We start from the raw sequence: 9,280 nt of genomic DNA on the forward strand, positions 1-9,280 counted from the left end.
GGAATCGGTGAATCGTTCTTTGAGCGCAGAACGAGTCGAACCAGCGGGACCCTTGGTGGGGGGTTGATGTCGATGGTGGGGCGGCTGCGGCGGCGACGCTCGCGTGTGCCCGACCACCGTCGTCTCCCACCGTCACCAACGGGGTTTTCGCAACATCGCGCCGCCGCATGACTCACACTCGCACACGCTTTGTTATTATTATGATATTATTATTCGACAACAAAAAAAATCCGTTTTCTCGATTTACAATCATAATCAATCTACAACGTTCGTCGATGAAAGGGACACTGGCCTGGTAATTGACTAATACAATTATAAAATATTCGGTTGCGACCTATCTACCTATATAGAATTGTAGAACTATAGTTCAACAATTTATGTGTGTAGTTCAAAAACGATACCACGTAAGACATATTAATAATATAGCCTAAGGTAGGTGGTGTTAACGCATTAACACGGTCTGAGGAGTTCGGAATGCAAAATACCGTTTTTTTTTCATTTGCGCAGCAGCACCGGCGTGGCATATGACAAATGGGTGTGAATTGATTGAATAAACGCGCGAGATGTTGAAATATTTCCTGATTGAATTTGAAGGAATAACGACTTGTGGGAGTCGTGCTGGACTATGCTGCTGCACTCGACCTGCACGTCTGCACCACTCGTCAAAGAGGTCTGAGCTGGTAAATTGTGCCTACATCGTATAGTAGACAATAGTAAAGCTGATGGACTGATTAGATTGGTGATCATATAATATATATATATATATTATGTACCTAGTGATCATACATCCATGCAGACTTCTGGTAAATTCCACGTCCGAATGAACGATTTTGAGATCGGAGCTATGTCTCTAAATTATGTAAAATACTAATTTAAGTAGTTTCTACTGTTTCATGTTTGTGTATCATGGGAACAATTTTATAATTTAATAAGGAATAAATAAGTAATAAACGTTTTAAATATTAATTGATTATATAATTGATAATTCATATTTTATGTATATTAAATTGATACAAGGGTAACCGCTAGCAAGTCGCATTTAAATGTCAAGTTTTAATATGTTAAAAAATCGCAAAAACCGATATTGACGTAGCTCGTAGGTAAGATTTAAAAAATCAATTACAAAATAAGTATAACAAATTATGTATTTATAATTATATTTTTTATTAATGCAGTCAGCATGGTTAACTTTGTATGTCTAGTAGCCAGTAAGTCCAGTAAGTACCTACACGGAACTGAAAAGTTTTAGTATCAAAAATTCCGTTTAATTTAAAAAAAAATAGACATTAAAATTTTTCAATTAGGTTTTTGAAAATTGTAGAGATTTCAAGATTAAGTGATGTTTGTAAGTTTGTTATTTGTGAAAATATTGCAATAAAAATTATTATTTGTTGAATTAGAATTTAGATCACAATTATTCTACTTCTTCGAAAAACATTATAACAGCCACACATTGTAGCAACAATTATTCAATCCAAGTAAATTCGGGCACTTAGAAATCTAAAACTATGATAGGTATAACTATTACCTAAGTTATATCTTGTTTTTAACAGCAGTTGCTACATGGTCTATAATAGATATTGGCACCAATGACGGTCTGTAAAAAAAATTAGTGCATATACGATTTTGTATTTGTGTAAGTACCTATCTAAATTCTAAAGACATCCGAAACCGATGGAATCATATAGATACGGACTCAATCATAGTTCAAAATTCAGAGTAGGACAGTGGGATTATATTCTAAGATTTAATTTAATATAAAAAAATATTTATGTATAGATATGTAACAAATTGCCAACTATTTACAAAGTTTAAAGTCGAAACAATAAAGATAAATTGAAAACGAATTGAGCATGTATATAAGAAATTATGACAGTATTAATTGATTTTTTTTTATAATTATCAATAAATCCAATTACGTTTTCTCTCGATCGATAGTTCATTAGTTGATATGTTTACAGTTTCTAATTATTCAAGGTTACACGAATCCGTAAATAATAAATAATTATATTGTGTGATTAGGCTTTTCTAAATAATTATTATAAAAGTTAATTAGTTATAATAATAATATATAGATATATTGATTTTTATACAATATGGTAGTAAAACTTATGGAATAAACACCACCAGCAGTGTTGGTTATAAAATTAGAACAATACCTAATAGCTACAAGGATAAAAGTTAAATGCAAAAATAATTTACTTATGACTAGATTAAAATGTTAATGTAATTATGTTATGGACTTACGGTGTACCACATGCCTAAATGCTTTTACAATGAGACCGTTTAATAAAAAAATATTTGACCAAATACGTAATATCTTAATACGGCTAATAAAGGTAAACAATGGAATGACAGGAATAATATAGTAATATTATATTATGTAGGTACCTATACTGTTCTAGTCTAATAAATGTAAGATAATATGATTAATATTTGTTAAAATTAAAACTTAACGATAATAAAAATTCGCTAGTAGGTATATAGGTAATAAATAATAGTTATTAAAATGGATAAAAAATAAAACTACGTCACTTCATGTGCGTATGTTGCAGTATACCGCATTAATAATATTATCATTGATAAGAACGCACATTTTATGCAATTATTACGAAAGAAAATGATTTAAAGTAAATCATAAATTAAAAAATAATTCTTATTTAATTTTAATATCAATTAATTATTAAAATTCATAAAAAATTGTTTTGTTTATTTAAATAGAATTATAATATCAAAAGTAATAAATGCTAATAAAATGTATATTAATCTGTAGTAAAATTATTATTTATAATATATTAACTAGAATTTGCGTCGTGCATTCAAGCCACACCGCCATAAATAGTTCAATATAATAAAGCCTGATATAGGTACGCTTATAAAGAGTGCTAAGATCTAAATGATTTAAATAATATTCCAATCATCAGATATTATGTTTATGTATAACATTTGTTTTTTTTTTGACGTTTCAAACTTAATAAATAATTAGTAATTAAGTATCTGTGAATACATAGAATAATATATATACCTAACTGATAAGAAAAACCAATGAATTCGATCTGCTGTTCAGTAGGTTTCGAATGTACATCGTCATTGAATAGGTCACTGTAATGGATATGCTAAATTATAATTAAAAGATACATTTTTTCACGAAAAACGATTTAAAGGGATGACGGTGTATTTAAAACTACTTCAAAAAATATATTTTTATAATTTATTTGTACTAGGTACTCTTATATATAGGTACTCTTATGTAGGTACTCTTAGTACCTATAGGTTGAAATAATTTTTGCCAGAAATATTGAATAAATAATAAAATATATTATAATCTTATAAACTATTGTTATTACACAATATTATATATGTCAATATCGAGATACAGTAGAACGGTAAGTATAGATATTTACGATATTTAGTAGATAGTTACGTGACATAAATATCATAAAATTAGAATAAGTTTTTTTTAAATATAATTATATAATGTATATACGCTATACATGATATATATATATATATATGCATAAATTACAATGTAAATTATATAGGAGTTACTTATCCAAGCCCGGATTAAGACATTTTGAGGCCCAGGGGCCAAAGTTTTAAATAAGGCCTTTGTACGAAAAAAAAATATTAATGTATATAATGTGTTCCGGGGTGAAGTGACCAGCCGACGTCATATAAAAGTATACCAAAAATGATAAAGAAATAGCCTTTAAAGATTGGGTATAACTTTTTTATTTTTAAGTTATGGGCAAACTGTTTTTATCAAAATCATACATATCACGCATTTGTTTATGTATTTTCAAAAGTTTTTAACATTTGTATGTATTTTTTTTATTTTAAAGCTATTTAATTGTCCTATCAACACTCCAAAATACGCAATTGAACTAGAAATGCACTAATAATTTTTATTAAATTAAAAAAGTAGAAAAAAGTTGGCAAAAATTAGCATTTTTTTAAAGGAAATCGTGTATTATTCCAAATAATTTATTACTTGGTATGGGTTTTTTGTTTTTTGTATTATTCTGCTGAATTATACTGAATAACACATTAATATACCTAGAATACCTTGAAAGTTTGGTTTTCATAATATATTCCTGTTAATCGTCACAATCTTAGTTTTCCTAGGATTGAGTCGGTTAATTGGTCGTCATTCGTTTAAATTTTATACTATTCGGTAAATTTTAGTTGTTATAATACAAAAAACAAAAACTCATAGTTAATAATAAACTACCTATTTGGAATAATGTACAATTTCCTTTTAAAAATACTAATTTTTGCCAACTTTTTTCTCTTTTTTTAAATTTAATAAAAATAATTAGCACATTTCTGGTTTAATTGCGTATGTCATAATCCGGGCTTGTATTTATCTAGTGTACTGTGTAGCATAAAAGTCTGTGGTGTTTGGTGATAAACAGAGCCGGATCTAGGGTGGAGATACCAGGGATTTAACCCCGGGCGTAAAATTATCGAACAACCGTCTCCCATAATCCTCTGAAATGCGGGGCACTGGGTGATGTATTAAAGTGCCGCCGACACATGGCGCAGGAGTTAGCGATAGCGACCTGATCTTCCGGACTTTGAATAAGACGTGCGCTCATCAACGCCGACAAAATTTGTTACGCAGTAGTCGGCGAACACATCGCTAGGCACACAACGGCGGGCAATGAACCGATCGAATGCCGCTAATAAGACGTTCGTAGACATGTCGGTCACAACTTCCAAGTGGACCACCTTAGTACAACAGAAACAAACAAATAAGGAAATGTATATTTTAAAAATTTCGCACCTCGTGCATTTGGCAGGGGGCCCGCATAATAGACGCCTACACGCTCAAACGCCGCCACTGCTGCAGGCGTGTACCTGACAATAGTGCCTCACACACACAGAACACTTCGTAATAACTTATTGCAGCACCTATCGAAGTGAAATCACCCAAAACTGGCGGGATATCAGAGCGGACAAAACACGCCAGTGGCGTAATTAGGAATTTGGTTGGGGGGGGGGGGGGTGTACGTTTTTAGCAAACATGAATGGTCATTATCAATACTTTGATCAAAATGTTAGCAGTAAAAAAAAAGTTTCGGGTGGATCTATCCTCCTAATCCCCCTAATTACGCCCCTGAAACACGCGGACTGGCATGGCAGCTAGTCAATATAGATGCCACCGACGACATAACAAAAATGCAAAATAAGACAGATTGGATAACAAAATCGGATGTTTGCATTCGTATGTCAATAACGGTAGGTGGAAAAAAAGCCCAGAAAAAAACCTAACGGAAAAAAAGCTCAGAAATAGAAATAGAAATGTGAACACATGTATACTCTACTCCTAATTAGTAATTACTAGGATGCAGATTTGTATGTATTAAAAATTCAAAAATATGTACATATATATGTATTTAATTTTTACCATTACTAATTACCATGTATCTATACGCTATGACAAAATATAATAATATATTATATATTATAATGAAAATGATCATTATAAATATGAACACAATATGATATATTAAATATACATACATACATACCACATACTACTATAACAGTTGATAATCATAAATAATAATAACTAGTAAAATATAATATACTTAATTATTATTATTAGGTTATATTTGTATTTATTAATACTTAACTATTAATCATATATTATAACTACCTATTGAAAAATTTAAATGTACCTATAAAAGTAAATAAATAAATAAATAAATAAATAAATAAATAAATATTAGTATGTATAAATATAATATAAATAATCATCGTTATTCTTCGATCTATTGAAAATATTATAAGATCTTCTTTTTCGTCGCTCAAGATTATGTAGGGGGTTTGATACTGCTATGAACCACTGATAACCACCTGTCATTAAATTGCATTTTTATTACCCAACTATTGATAAGCCTTTTGTCATTTAATTTAATTTATATTGTTCGGTACTTACCAATATAATTTATATATATTATATAAACAGTATATAACCAGTCAAAATATTAGATTTTATCAATAGCTAGGTACCTAATATTGACACTCCATATAGTACATCATTACTTGGTTGTTGAGATACTATCTACACGTCCTTCTAGTACAGTTTTATCCAGTTTTAATTTGTTTTATATTTTATACTTTTGTTTACCAATTTTGGAAATGGAAATTATAAAATCAAATAAAGGTGGTGACAAAGGTTGTTATAAAGGTTATGTATATGTTGTAAAATATAATATTGGCATATCAATATATTTTTTTTTTTATTTATAAATTATTGTACTATGTATATACCTAAGATTGATGTTTTTTGACTTATAACTTATAACACAATAAATTATGACGTATACATAATATTGTGTTCATATTTATATTTTTATTTGATTTACAATCTATATTTTATAAAATTAACAATTAATAATTAATTTCATTATAATATATAATATATTAATATATTATTATATTTTGTTATAGGTATATGGTAATTACTAATTAGGTCATTAGGAGTAGAGTATACATGTGTTCACATTTCTATTTCTATTTCTGGGCTTTTTTTCCGTGGGATTTTTTTTCGCGATTCGTCAACAACGACCTCTTATGCGAATCACACCCGGCTACGGGCTAGGGGCTCGGACTTCTTACCGCGGTCATCAGGTCATTAGTCATTATAGACTGTTGTGTGGTACGCTGTAGGTTCATATTATGTAGTTCATAATTTCTATAAAAAAAAAAATAATTTAAACTGTTATAAATTTATTAACATATATAACATCTATATTAACTTTATTATGCAGGTGGAATATTTACATTTTATGTCACTGGTATATGGTATATGTAAACCCAAATAAAACACAAATACAATATAACATTTCGCCATTCTGGCCTATGTTTTAAACATTTTCCCCAAATTATGATGGAGCTTAATTTTAATTTAACAGTGTATACAAAATTGAAATAAAAAATACACTCAATGCTCAAATTTTAGACCATTAATATTTAATGGTGAAATGCTTGACCTCCCGGCTCCCACTAGTAACCAACTTCACAAAACGAAGTAGGTAACTAATTTAAAATATCATCATTGTTGTCATTATAAATAGTTATTATTTCTTCAATGATTTAGAGAACACACAACAGTCCAATACTCCAATCCATTAACATCAACACGGGTATGGGAAATATACACGAAAGTAAACATAATATAATACTCTTATAATAATTAAAACAATTAAACAGAACAATGCGCGTAGGAGTAATAACTAATACGTCTTCATTGGCCAGCTTCGTCATTTGATATGGGAGTGGTTATTAAAATGTTTGGAATAACAAAGGAACATTATTTTTCATTCTGACGGAAATTAAAAGCAGGAATTCTACGGCTCGGCTCAGATAACAAACCAGCAACTGTATTTTATAAACATTATCTGTCAATCTCATATTCTCATCTACCTTTGGTCAATATACTGTAGGTAGTAGAACCATGACAGTTAGCCAGACAAGTATTACTTACTATGCGCTCAATAAAAATAAAACGGTCCGACTGACCGACTCCAAGTCAAGTCATAAAACCAATTAAAATAATGGACGATCACAAAGTAAACAAAAGGAACTTTTTTTATATTTTTATCATATTTCATAATATCGCAATAACAAAGGACTAGTAAACAATAAAAAAAGTCACGTTTCTCCTCTAGTTACAAGTTACAACACAACAAAAAATCACTTACAGATTGTGTATTTACTATTTAGTATTGAAAAATAAAGAAAAACAATAAGCCATAGTTACATTAAGTAGGTAGTCGGGAATTTCGAACTAAGAATTCAAGAAACCTCACATTGGTGAAACTTTATGGCGTTGGATGGTTAAAAACACCTGCGAATTAGAATACTACAAACAGTAAAAAAATATAGGTCCCTAAAAAAAACAAAAAATAATCAACAAATCAACACATTTACACTAACTTTTAAATGCTACGCTATACTAATATTTATTCTGTAAGTACCTATGATAAGAAATTACAATAACTATAATTTAATCTAGTTCAGCGTTTACCTACCACTATTATCACAAATAGGAAGGGAGCGTGATCAACGCTAACCTAACCTCTCCCCCAGAAAAAAACACTACAAAGTCTCTCAAATCAATTCCTTATCAAGTAAATACTAGTAATTAACATTTTTTCCTATAACTTTAATATTTAACCCAATATTGTTAAAAAAAAAAATATATATTTAAAATGATATCTTTGTGGTACATATAGGACATAGGTATAGTATTTTTATGATAGGTGAGATAAACACAGACAACTAGAATAATTGTTGTTTTTCTCGTAGACAATGTGGAGAGAGAATAGAATTACAGTGCGGAATATTTTACGACGGATAATTATTGTGTACGAGCTGTGTATTTTACATTTTTACTCCATTTAGATTTTAGACAATTATAAAATAGACATTAGATGTAAATTATATGAGTAACCATTTTTATAATTTTATTTGTGTGTCGATAACTATTATATATAGTTGGGATATAAGGGGGAAGGGGCTTGAAGGGCCTTAGCCACCCCACAATTATCCCATTAGCACCCCCCACCAAAAACATATACAGTTTTTTAATTGTGTAGGACAGAAGTTCACATTGATGTTAACAATGTTAGACCCCCTGAAATTTTAATGGATTTTCACTTATGGTTATGCCTCACGTTTTTTTTAAACGAATATTATGAGAAACTCAAGCCCCCCCCCCCAAAAAAAAAAAAAAAAAATGAATCCTATTTTCTACAATACTTATAACCCAACAAATTAAATAAAAAATATCAAATCTAAGCTAATACTTAATATATTTTAGTAAGAAAATAAACATATAGAGGTAGCCGCATCAGTGTAACTAAAAGAGGGAGGGATTATAACTTATATTTGTGTAAAATAACTATAAATCATAAATATATTTAAGTTATTTAACCTACCCAGTTTTAATATAATGTATTCTATACGCTGATATGTAACTTTAACTTATAAAATATAATATTTAATATAAGTAGTATAATACTACAATATTTTGAGTTCGTAATTATTTCAATTTTCGACGAACGTTACCGTCGTGGTCGTACTGTGTCGCTGAACAAGATATATTAAATTTAATAGTAATCTACCCGCATAATTTCGAAAAGAATATATATTTATTTTGAATATCAACTACAAGGTTATTAGCTTACAGTTACATACATTAAGCCATGCGTTCATTAGACATTTATACGAATAAAAAAGTATTAGTATTTAGTATCATTGTAACCTG

The sequence above is a fragment of the Acyrthosiphon pisum genome, chromosome A1 (assembly GCF_005508785.2).
Source record: "Acyrthosiphon pisum isolate AL4f chromosome A1, pea_aphid_22Mar2018_4r6ur, whole genome shotgun sequence".
In the NCBI taxonomy this organism is placed as follows: Eukaryota; Metazoa; Arthropoda; class Insecta; order Hemiptera; family Aphididae; genus Acyrthosiphon; species Acyrthosiphon pisum.